The 13255-nt window shown below is 40.3% G+C and overlaps 1 protein-coding gene across 6 annotated transcripts in view; it reads left to right on the plus strand.

Moving 5' to 3' along the window:
- The window catches only part of LOC134223251 (serine/threonine-protein kinase Pak), a 180291-nt gene that overhangs the window by 72834 nt on the left and 94202 nt on the right, over nt 1-13255 (plus strand). The window contains exon 1 of one of the 6 annotated variants that reach the window (XM_062702398.1): nt 8507-9205. The exons of the other annotated variants lie outside the window; for them this stretch is intronic. The gene's annotated coding sequence lies outside the window, so the exon portion shown is untranslated. Of the gene's footprint in view, nt 1-8506; nt 9206-13255 lie in introns of those variants that run through there. 6 annotated transcript variants of the gene reach the window in all.

The raw sequence follows: 13255 nt of genomic DNA on the forward strand, positions 1-13255 counted from the left end.
GCCTCCTTTCAAGAGACTCGAAGCCTTCTTTCAAGAAGCTTGGAAGCCTCTTTTCAAGAGGCTCGGAAGCTGTATGGCCCCAAATGGCCGGAGCGAATTGTTATGACAGCAGCTCTCCGAGGGTGCGTGTGCGGGTGCCACGGAGGTCTGACCAGAAGAGGACGAGTCATGGCTTGCTGCGCACTGATCGACACGCTGAGGTGTTAATGTATAATCACACGCTGATGGTAATATACTCAAACCCCACATTTCCCTTCCTCTCTCATTAAAAAAAGGCAAAAAAAATCTCTAGCATAGAACGCATTGATTTTTTTAAAGTTATTTGCGCGAGACGAAGATGAACATATTGCTTTTGAGAAACCGATGATTTCCTTTGAAAACTGAACTCCAAAATAAGCTTGTATGATCATCGTGGTTTTCAATCGCTGAACAACGAAATGCAAGTCAATAGGTTGTAGCATTAAAATGTTAAACTAAATTGGTAATTGATCTCACAAAAACATTTTATATTGTAGCAATAATCTAAATATCTTATACCGTCCATTAAATCCAACTATCAGCTTCATATATAGTAATACCAGCAAGCTGTCCTTCAACTTATCGATGTTGAACTTGCTAAAAACCGCTTAGAACATGGGTTCAAAAACTGTGGGCCGCGACTCCCAGGGAAGTCGTGGGCTGATCAATGATGGGTTGCGAAAAACGAATCTTGATTCATTAGATTTGGATCTATGTAGTGAATGGAGAACAATAAATTTTGAGATTTTGTCAAATACAATGAAATCCAAATAATTCAAATCCAATCCAAATTCTATCCAATTCCAATAAAAATCCAAGCCACATTCAATCCGATTCCAATCAGCATCCAATCCTAATACAATCTAAATCCGTTCCTAATCCAAATCCAATCAAATGCAATTCTAAACCAAATCTAAATCAAATCCAATCTAAATCCAGTCCAAATCCGATCCATATCCAATTCAAATTCATTCCAATCAAATCCAAATCCAACCAAAATCTAATCCAAATCCGATCCAAATCCAAATCCAATCAAATGCAATTCCAATCCAAATCTAAATCAAATCCAATCCAAATCTAACCAAAATCTAATCCAAATCCAATACATATCCAATTCAAATCCATTCCAATCAACTCGAACCAAAATCTAATCCAAATCCGTTCGAATTCCAAATCATTTCCAATCCAATCAAAGTAATATAATGAAGGGATATGGAGCAATTCATAATGGTTTGTTCAATCTAACGCGAACTTATTTTTATCCAAATTCCAAAAGCCAATGTGGGAGGGTCGCAAGCAATATGCGATTCTGCTAGGCAGGTCGCATATGCAAGTAGTTTGGGTACATCTGGCCTAGGATATGATATTTATCAAAAATTTTGCAGAGATATACTTAAAAGGGATGGCATTATACCTAAATTTTAGACTTATGTTAACCAGTACTATTAGCCAATAACTCCAAACTTATGACTTTGTGAATGCTGGCATCGTTTTTTGAGCTTCGTAAATGTTGGATATCTCATCCAACGGGTAATTCCGCTACGATTACTAAGTCAGTAAATTCCAAAATAAACTTCAAGATAATATATTAAGCCTTCCAAAAAACTTTGTAGCATACGATAGATCTCCATATCTCTCAGATTTCGATAGAACTAGCTAAACTGGTAGTCTCATGTACACTAAAGTTGCTAAGTTATACATTTCAAACTAAATTTATTTTAACCAAAATAAATGCTTCCATGACCCACCTTGGGATTTTCTAGATTGTCAATTTTTTTTCTCGGCAGTCTCCCAGACACGCCCTATGGTATTGCAAACCACAATCCATTTTCCAGCTGTCTTCTAGGCGCGCTTTGTGATTTTCCAAACCACTTCCAAACCATTTTTTCAGCGGTCATCCAGACGCGCTTTGCGATTTTTCAAACCACAATCCATTTTCCAGCGGTCTTCCAGACGCGCTTTGTGTTTTTCCAAACCACAATCCATTTTCCAGCGGTCTTCCCGACGCGCTTTGTGATTTTCCAAACCACAATCCATTTTCCAGCGGTCTTCCAGACGCGCTTTGTGTTTTTCCAAACCACAATCCATTTTCCAGCGGTCTTCCAGACACGCTTTGTGATTTTCCAAACCACAATCCATTTTCCAGCGGTCTTCCAGACGCGCTTTGTGATTTTACAAACCACAATCCATTTCGCAGCGTTCTTCCAGACACGCTTTGTAGCAATACAAACCCATTGCCTTGTGTTTTTTTTAATCATCAGATATTTTAACACATTAGCACATTACCAATTGAATTCAACTCACCTTTTGAAATCAGCGTCAGGATCCAACAAATAACCTGGCAGGATCGCCAAAATGTATGGCCCCAAATGGCCGGAGCGAATTGTTATGACAGCAGCTCTCCGAGGGTGCGTGTGCGGGTGCCACGGAGGTCTGACCAGAAGAGGACGAGTCATGGCTTGCTGCGCACTGATCGACACGCTGAGGTGTTAATGTATAATCACACGCTGATGGTAATATACTCAAACCCCACAGAAGCCACATTTCAAGAAACTCGGAAGCCTTCTTTCAAGAGGCTCAGAAACCTCCTTTCAAGAGGCTCGGATGCATCTTTTCCAGAGGTTCGGAAGCCTTCTTTCAAAAGGCACGGAAGCCTACTTTCAAGAGACTGGGAAGCCTCCTTTCCAGATGCTCGGAATCCCCCTTTCCAGAGGCTCGGAAGCCTCCTTTCAAAATGCTCTGAAGCATCCTTTCCAGAGCTTCGGAAGCATCTATTCCAGAGGCTCGAAAACCTTCTTTCCAGAGGCTCGGAAGCTGCCTTTACAGAGGCTCGAAAGCCTCCTTTCAATAGCCTTTACAGAGCTTCGGGAACATAATTTCCAGAGGCTCGGAAACAGCCTTTCAAGACGCTCGGAAGCCTCCTTTCAAGAGCTTCGAAAGCCTTTTTTGAAGAGCCTTGGAAGCCTCCTTTCGTGAGGCTCGGAAGCCTCTTTTCAAGAGCCTCGAAAGCCTCCTTTCAAGAGGCTCGGAGTCCTCCTTTCATGAGACTTGGAAGCCTCCTTTCAAGAGCCACGGGAGACTTCTTTCAAAAAGCTCGGAAACCTCATTTTAAGAGGCGCTGAAGGCTCCTTTGAAGAGCCTCGAATTATTATTATTACCAGACTAAGGCTGGAATGACCTGTACAATACACAAAAGACTTCTCCATTCAGCTCGGTCCATGGCCGCACTTCGCCAACCACGCAGTCTGCGGAGGGTCCGCAGACATGATCGATCCACCTTGCACGCTGTGCACCTCGCCTTCTTGTTCCGTGGGATCGTTGTCGAGAACCATTTTCACCGGATTACTGTCCGACATTCTGGCTACGTGCCCGGCCCACCGCAGTCGTCCGATTTTCGCGGTGTGAACGATGGATGGTTATCCAAACAGCTAATGCATCCTTCCGAAAACTCCCAGTGCGCGTTGGTCCTCCACGAGCATCTTCCAGGTCTCGTGTCCGTAGAGAATTACCGGTCTAATGAACGTTTTGTAGATTGTCAGTTTGGTACGGCGGTGAATTCTATTCGATCGAAGCGTCTTGCGGAGTCCAAAGTACGTACGATTTCCAGCCACTATGCGTCTCCGAATTTCTCTGCTGGTATCGTTATCGGCGATCATCAGTGAGCCCAAGTCTGTACACGGATTCTTCAACTACCTTGATTTCGTCACCTCCGATAGAAACTCGTGGTGGGTGGCTTACATTGACCTTTCCTGAGCCTCTTCCTATCATGTACTTCGTCTTCGACGTGTTGATGACTAGTCCAATCCGTTTAGCTTCGCTTTTCAGTCTGATGAAGGCTTCCTCCATTCTCTCAAAGTTACATACCATGATATCAATGTCGTCGGCGAAACCAAATAACTGGACGGACTTCGTGAAAATCGTACCATTCGTGTCAATCCCTGCCCTTCGTATTACTCCCTCAAAAGCGATGTTGAATAGCAGACACGAAAGACCATCACCTTGCCGTAACCCTCGGCCCGTTTCGAAGGGACTCGAGAATGCCCCTGAAACTCGAACTACGCACACCACCCGATCCATCGCCGCCTTGATCAACCGTATCAGTTTATCCGGAAATCCGTGTTCGTGTATTAGCTTCCATGGCTGGTCTTGATCGATTTTATCATATGCGGCTTTGAAGTCGATAAATATATGATGTGGGGGCACGTTGTATTCGCGGCATTTCTGCAATACCTGACGTACGGCGAACACCTGGTCTGTGGTAGAGCGTTCACCCACAGATCCCGCCTGGTACTGCCCCACGAACTCTCTTGCAATTGGTGTTAGTCGGCGGCATAAAATTTGAGAGAGTACCTTGTAGGCGGCGTTCAGCAATGTGATTGCGCAGTAGTTGCTACAATCCAGCTTATCACCCTGTTTGGCCTCGAAAGGCTACTTTTAAGTGGCTCAGAAGCCTCCTTTTAAAGCCTCGAAAATCTCCTTTCAAGAGGCTCGGAAGCCTCATTTCAAGATGCTCGGAAGCCTTCTTTCAAGAGGCTCGGAAGCCTCCTTTCAAGTGGCTCGGAAGCTTCCTTTCAAGATACGAGTAGCACAATGTACACCGATTTGGTTGCAAAAACTCATATATAACTGGATTCGGTTGTACTCAAGTAACAGCAACTCATTTATGACAAGTGTGCTGCTTGGGGAGGCTCGGAAGCCTCCTTCCAAGAGGCTCGGAAGAAGGAAATTTACTGTACTGAAGAGTGCTTGAGTGACTATTCAAAGGAATTTCTGAAGTAATTCCCGAGAGAATTTCTGAGGGAATATCGGAAAGGACCCATGAATGCATTTCCAACAAAATACTTGCAGGAATTTTCAATGGAATTTTAAATGGAATAGTCAAAGAATTCTTAAAGGGTTTTCTGAAGAAATTCTAACAGGAATTTTCAAAAAATCAATTGAAGGTTTTTTTTCAAGGAACCTGTAAAGAAATTCCAAATTCCCAAGGGAATTTCTTTAAAAAAAATCGAAAGAATTCTTGAAGGAATTCCCTATCTTCTTCTTCTTCTTATTGGCATTACATCCCCACACTGGGACAGAGCCGCCACGCAGCTTAGTGTTCATTAAGCACTTCCACAGCTATTAACTGCGAGGTTTCTAAGCCAGGTTACCATTTTTGCATTCGTATATCATGAGGCTAGCACGATGATACTTTTATGCCCAGGGAAGTCGAGACAATTTCCAATCCGAAAATTGCCTAGACCGGCACTGGGAATCGAACCCAGCCACCATCAGCATGGTCTTGCTTTGTAGCTGCGCGTCTTACCGCACGGCTAAGGAGGGTCCCATGGTACTTCCGAGAAAAACCTAGAGAGATTTCCTATGAAATTTTTGAGTTTCTAGAGGAATTTTCTATTGAAATCGTATTGAAATTTCCGGAGGAATTCTTGAATAAATTTCTTTAGTAATTACCAGAGATTTTTTTGGAAAGGTTGTTGAAAAAAGGAGGAATATCCTAAGTAATTCCTGAATGGATTTCCAGAATGAAGATGTTCTAGAAAATATTATAAAAGAATCCTTAGAGGAATTTTTCAGAAATTCCTCAAATAATGTCTTATGAAATTCCTTAGGGTGTTTCTGAGGGAGTTCCCATAGGAATTTCCTGTGGAATTTTCTTAGAAACCCCTAAACAAACTCCTTAATAAAAGACCTAAGAAATTTCTAAATCAATATCGTTAGAAATTCCTACGCTCTTAGCGTTCCTAAAGAAATTTCCGCACGAACTTCCAGGGTGTGCCTGAAAGGTTTTCCAAAGGAATTACTGCTTTCGTTTCGTTTCATGCAGATGTTTTGAAGGAATTCTTTCAATCCTTTCAGGTGAATTTTTGAAGGATGTTTAGAATGAATTACCAGACGGAATTCCCGGAACAGCTCCAGAAGGAGAATTAGAAGGATTTCCTGAGGGAGTTTCCGGAGAAATTCGTGGACAAATCTAGGAATTTTGTAAGATACTCCAATAAGTATTTCTACGGAAATTTTATTTGGAATTACTTCCTAAAATCCTTTAGAATTTCTTTCATAATGCGTTCAAGAGCTTCTCTGGAATTTTTTAAAGAATTCCTTCTGAAATTCTTTTACAAACTCAATTGGAGATTTTTTTAGGAATACCTTCGGAAATTCCTTCAGGTTCTTCTTTGAAAATTCCTTCATGAATTCAGTCGGAAATTCATTCAGGAATTAATTTAATTTAGAGATTCCTGCAGGAATTCGTCCACAACATCTTCCGTAAATTCTTTCGGGAGGTTTCCTCTGGGATTCATTTTAAACAATCGAGGTCTGTTTTTGATATCAGTGATAACTTTTTTTTTTTATTTTATTATTTCAGGAAATTCTGGTAACATTTTGGTTGCTTGCTGTTAATTTAACCAAAATGATAACAAGTTCATTTATCAAAAACTCATTCAACTTTGCTCGGGATTTAAGAACGGAATGCTTGTCAATATGCGATTTGCATAACAATAAGTGTCTACATAATCCATATTTGCGATTTAGTCCGATTACTCTTAATTTGTTTATATTGATTTATGACTTTTTCGGGAATAGTCGTAAATATTCCTTGAGCAGGTATTATAAACGAAACAACAGTGATCATATTTTGGCAATCTTTATAAGTAGCTATATACGGGTGTGAAAGAAAACAGCAATACCTATATGCGATACAATTTTTCGTTTGTGTGTTGACCCTAACAGCTGATGCCTGCCCCACAAACGTGACCGCCGTCGTATTTGCTAGCTGTCATCGTGAACCCTACCTGGAGCACATCCCCATAGACCAGAGGAAAAAGTCCCGTATCCTGGCCGGAACGCGTGTTGTCGAAAAAGGTCGGAAGCGTTCTCAAATAGTGTTTCCAAAAAAACGTTTTACTAAAAATACAAGAAAAAAACTGAAAAGGATTTCAAAAGATCGAAAAAAATAGATGGGATTCTGGGGGGGGGGGGGGATGGGAAAATCTCACAATAAACCCTTAAATGATTCAAATGCAAATTTTGAAAGTTTGGCGGAAGATTGTGAATAAGCATTATTATTTATCACATTTAATCGCGATCGGTTCAAAATCAATTTTGGAAACGAATTTCGGCCGGATGTGACCAGGTTGATCACTTGTGATCTGAGAACCATTTCATCGTAGTATCGTTGTTTCTCATGAAGTTAGAAATATAACACAATCTGTCAAGATTCAAGATTTTTAAAACTGCCACTTTCCGAGACCGCTTGATCACAACAAACTAACCTTAGTAAGATGTTGGGTTCAATATGACCCAAAACGGAACTTCAAAGTAGAATAATTGTTTAACTGATGTGCCGATCGTTCTGAAATTTCTTTATTTACAATATTTTATGGAAATAAAGCATCTGACATAAAAAATAAATTCTAAGATGCAACAGGAACGACCCACAAAAAAAAGTTACGAATGAGATGTTGGGGTCATATTGACTCATCAATTTTGTGGCTAAGAAAACGACTTCCATGGGAACTTGTCGGTCATATAAGGAGATCATAAAAATCGCTCCATATATGTCTTTCGATGGCTAATTATTCATAGGATCTCATAAAACGAAGATGTATGATTAATGAGATAGTTTCCCATTAAAATAGCCATACCCTGCACCTGCAAGGTGCCTCCGTTGAACCCGTAGAAGGGGACATTTCTGTTTTGACACAAAAATATGCCATACGACGGCTCTTTCTTCGTGATTTTCCATCAAATGGATGGTTATTGGTTATGCACTTGAAATCGAACATCGATCAAATTGGCCACTCATGGAATCTGTAAGGTGCCTCCGGGGAACCCGTAGGAGGGGTCATTTTGTTTTTACTCCAAAATATGCCGCACAGTAGCCTTTTCTTCATCAATCAAAAATAATGGCCAAAATACTGTTCTACGCAAAACTCTCACGGTAGATTAACAAGTTTGCTAAAAAGTTAAACTAAATTTCTTATTGTGGAATTAATAAAGAATGATTTTGGAAGTAGCAGTTCAAATGAACATGGATTTTTTTACGATAGGCATCCGAATAGTAGCTCGACTCTTTTCGTTTTTTTTGCGGCATCATCGCTCACCAGCCGTTTTTTCGAACAGTCTCTCCATCCCCATCATCATCGTCGTTGACTACATTTTGACCCAGCGGCGCCGCTGGAGTATTGAATGAATAAACCGATCCGGTGGTCGAGCACAGCCACCCAATCTGTCTGAGCAGCAATAATGATGGTGGTGAGCGGCAGCGAGTAGCGCGTTGTGGTAGGCTGTTCGTTGCTGGCGCTCTATAGTTCTGGGGGAGTCGTCGTCGTACGAATGCCATACTCGCGCCTCGTGGACCGAGGATCGAGCCCAACTACGCCACACCAGGGCTAAACAAAAACACTTCTCGCCGAGCGGTCGTCAGTTTCGGTTACGGTGCGTTTCGGATCGGTGGTGATGGTGTCCAGATGATATTCTCAGATGGTGTGGTGCGCAAGGAGAGAAAAAAGAATCACGTTTTTTGTTTACCAACATTCGAGGTGATCGCGCGGATCCAGCTCTGCGATGATCGTCCGGTCGTTCAGAATTTTGTTGTTTATGTCCAAGTTGTTCGAAACTGTCTGCGTATCATGCAAAGATTCGTATGACAGGTCAGTGTGTCGTGGACCATTGATGATCGCGTATCGTCTCTTGTGAAATGGGGAAAGAACCGCGAATGTCAATTGTTGTAAATTAAAAACGGTTTGCAATGGGGGATGAGATAAAATTATTGTCGCTGCTGCCGCCGCATATAGTAAGATACGTAGCTGATGAAGGCCGGTGTCGGTTCCCTTAACGCGAAGTCAAGAAGTAATCCAGCAGACATACAAGTGCTTCGATCTTTCAGTGAAGCCGCCAAACGATGTTGAAGATGATTGCTTGAAATACCAAGAAGGTTATTCAGCGATTGCCCGCAGTGAATCCAAAAGGGGCCCAATGCTAACGATGATTTATCGTGAATCTAACAAGTGGTGATTATTTAGGTGTAAGAAAGGGCACCGGTGCAACGTGAATTTCCACTTCGAATGAGTGCGTTTAACTCAGTGCTCTCAGCACCCCAAGAGGGATCGATTAAGACCGGTTTTGTTGTGACAGTGATCATAGTGCGAGGAATAGGTGATGCTGTGTTCTTTTCTGATTGCATCAGGTAACAATCCATTACTTTAACTTTATGTGGGTTACTGTTCGAAATGTTTATGTTGATCTGGCTTTGATCTAAATGATGTATAACAGAGTGATCCTAATTTCGACTTTTTCGCTCAACCTAACATTTCATTTTTAATATTTTCCTAAATGTTTAGCTCATTTGGTAGTAGATTGACTGTGGACCCCCGATTTGAAGTTTGTGAAAATAGTAACTTTTGCGAAAATACGTCTGATGATCTGATGCTTTTAGGGGAAGTCATTAACCCTTTCAGGACGACTATTTTGTGCATAGATTTAAAGAACAAATTTGTATTTTTCAACGGATTCACTGGACTAGTATATATAGGGGTAATGACGGCTTTGGCAGGTTTTGTTCTATTATTGTCATGGGGTTTTTTTGTGACTGATTATGCTCAAATTTTGCCCAAACATTCTTTGCATATCAAAGAATATTGTGGCCAAATTTCATAAAATTCGGTTGACAAAAACCCCCCTGCCAATAATAGAACAAAACCTGCCAAAGCCGTCTGTTCCCCTATGTAGAAATAATAAATTCGGCGTGGATATTAGATTCAGATATTAAAGGCCGTCCAAACTATTCTGGAATACATATCTTTGAATGTATCAGCAAATATGTTTAGAAACAAAATTTCCTTAGGGAACATTGATAAATTACGTTATACTTGGAGAGGGTGGCTGAAGTGTGACCATTCGTACCAATTGTTATGCGTCATACAAATGTGTGACATAGGGTGTAGGGAGTTTGAAATTTACAATTTTTGCTTTACATAATTAATGGATCTCTCGATGAAGAATTCAATTTACTTTGACAAGTGAAAAATCAATTTAGTAGACAAAAACGGTGCGGCATTTCGGAAATAACTTGAAGTCATAGTAAATTTTACCGAATAGTTCGGTAGTCCACAATTAACCGAACACTGGAGAACTGGTTTAGTGTGTATGTGTCATAAGACATAACATTATTAACTTTTGAATGTACTCAAATATATGAGTCCTCTATAACGTCCTGGATTTCAGAACATTCGATCTAACCGATCAACCAAGTCCAACATTTTTGGTGATCAATTGAGTTGATATGAATACTCTCATGACTTTTAAAAGTTATTACAGACTTTTTGGTTTTCCAAAACGTCCTGAAGTTTTTTAGTTTAATAAGTAGGTTTTGGCCTACCCGATCAACCAAGTCCTGAATGATGTATCCGTGCATCGTTGAACCTCCCTCCCAGCAGGTCCATTGAGCTGATATGGTTTCATTCATTACTTTTACAAGTTTCCACAGATTTTTTTTTTTTTTTTTTTGATTCTCTAAAACATCCTGGAAATCAGAACGTGGAATCTACCTGATCAACCAAGTTGATCAGAATAACATTCCGCCATTGTGCTAATATGATTGCATTTATTGCTTTTCAAGCTACCATGGATTTTTTGACTATTCAAAACGTCCTGGAGCGATCTCCGGATCAACCAAGCCCTGAATAATGTTTCTGTTCATCGTTTAATATCTCAGCAGGTTCATTCATTACTTTTACAAGCTACACTGCCAGTTATGCGTATAATGACAGTACAGTGATTCCTCCATGAGGCGATGTTCTATGACTCGATTTCTACTCATCAGAGATTGAACTCTTCTCTCACTTATTTTCTCTGTATACATATACTATATGTAGCACACCGCGAGAGACTTTTTTCGCAAGCTTTTATGATGAAGAACTGATTCAAGATGAACTGATTCGTGAGGCTATACCTCATGATAAAGTTTTTTTTAAAAAGCTCCAAAGGGAAGATCCATAAAGTACGTCCCGCAAAAATTGGCAATTTTCAACCCCCCTCCCCCCTTTCGTCACGTTGTTTGTAACAAACCCCTAAAATTTTAGTATGAATCGTCACGCCGCTCAAACCCCCCTCCCCCACTCCCTCCTAAAGGTTTGACGTACTTTGCGGATGGCCCCAAACGCGTTGAGCACTGGTTCTGATACTGCAGTTCAACTTGTTCTACACAGCAGTGCATTGTGCAATCCCCAGCACAAAATGAGCGAGATTCCTGCAAACCCTGCTACTCTTGAAATACTGTCATACTGAAAATATTGTTTTGGTTACTCTCAGTGATATACACACTTAATTTTTTTCGCCGAGATCTCAGCATTTTTTGTTTATTTTCCCGAGGTGGGCACCGCCGAGTTTCAGCAAACATGATTTTTGCCGAGATCTCAGTAAAAGTGACATTTCGGTTGCTGAGATACAGCAAATATTTTGCTGAGAGTCATTAATGAACGAAATTTTCTGCCGAAGTTCAGTTTTGAAATTTACTGAGCTACAGCGGTGTCCAATTTTGCCGAGCTCGAAATAGAAAAAGTTAGTGTGTACTACAAACTTTTTCGGCTCTGAAAAACATTTTGGAGCTTAGAACATTCGATCTATGCAATCAACCTATCCAGGTACAGGTAATTTTCGGTAATTTATTTTGCTAGTTATTCGAAAAAAAACTAGTTAATGATCATGAGCATTCATGTAGGGATCACATAATCTTATGGAATCTAATTTAATCACCTAGAAAAATTATTGTTACTCTTTTCTTCAAGTCACACAATCCTCAGAATTCTCACGAGAAATTGAAAAATATTGAGTTAATGCATGCGAAAGAATTTACTGAGGATTTTGGGGACGAACTCAAGCAATGAAGTTTAGGAGGAATTTACGAATCAATTCTTGAATAAATTTCCGATTACTTCATGATAATTTTCAAAGGAGAACCTAGTGGAATTTCCGAAGAAATTCCTCGAAGAATTTTCGACGGAATTTTTAAAGGAATCTCAGAAGGAATTCCTAAAGAAATTTCCGAAGGAGTTCCTGAACGTATTTTTGAATAAAATTCTAAAGGATTTTAGGAAGTAACTCCAAACATAATTTCTGTAGAAATACTAGATTTCTCTAGGAATTCATTCGGAAACTTCCTCAGGAACCCCTTTGAAATCTCTTTCTAGAATTGTTCCTGGAATTCCGTCTTTAATTTCGCCAGTAATTCATTCTAAAACTCCTTCGAAAGTTTCCCTGAAGAACAATCCTGAAGATTCCTTCGGAAATTCCTGGAGGGATTCCTTCAAAACATCTTCATGAAACGAATCCAGTAATTCCTTCGGATACCCTTCCAAGCACTCCCCCGGAGCCTCTCTCAGAAATCAGCCTTAAACATTCCCAATGATTTCCTTGGTAAGACCTTAGGACCGCCGGAAAATCCTACAAGAGTTTTTTACTTATACATATCATTAAGCGCCTGCTTCGGAAAAAAAAGTATTAGAAATCTTAATAATAAATAACATTTTTTTTACGTTTGGGTACAGTTGACCTCCACAAACGTCAAATCAGAAACTAACCCGCAGGCAAGCTGGCGGCTATTACCGCTCACAGAAAACTGGATGGTATTGTAGATCCAAGCTTGTGCATTTTTTTAATTAATCCCAGAGGAAACCTCTGGAGGACTTTCCGAAAGAATTTACTGAGGATTTTGGGGACGAACTCAAGCAATGAAGTTTAGGAGGAATTAACGAATCAATTCTTGAATAAATTTCCGACTGAATTCATGAAGTAATTTGCGAAGGAGAACCTAGTGGAATTTCCGGAGGAATTCCTCGAAGAATTTTCGACGGAATTTTTAAAGGAATCTCAGAAGGAATTCCTAAAGAAATTTCCGAAGGAGCTCCTGAACGTATTTTTGAATAAAATTCTAAAGGATTTTAGGAAGTAACTCTAAACATAATTTCTGTAGAAATACTAGATTTCTCTAGGAATTCATTCGGAAACTGCCTCAGAAACTCCTTTTAAATCTCCTTCTGGAATTGTTCCTGGAATTCCGTTTTTAATTTCGCCAGTAATTCAGTCTAAAACTCCTCCGAAAATTCCCCTAGAGAACAATCCAGCTATTCCTTCGGAAACTCCTGGAGGGATTCCTTCAAAACATCTTCATGAAACGAATCCAGTAATTCCTTCGGAAACCCTTCCAGGCACTCTTCCGGAGCCTCCCTCAGAAATCAAC

The sequence above is a fragment of the Armigeres subalbatus genome, chromosome 3 (assembly GCF_024139115.2).
Source record: "Armigeres subalbatus isolate Guangzhou_Male chromosome 3, GZ_Asu_2, whole genome shotgun sequence".
In the NCBI taxonomy this organism is placed as follows: Eukaryota; Metazoa; Arthropoda; class Insecta; order Diptera; family Culicidae; genus Armigeres; species Armigeres subalbatus.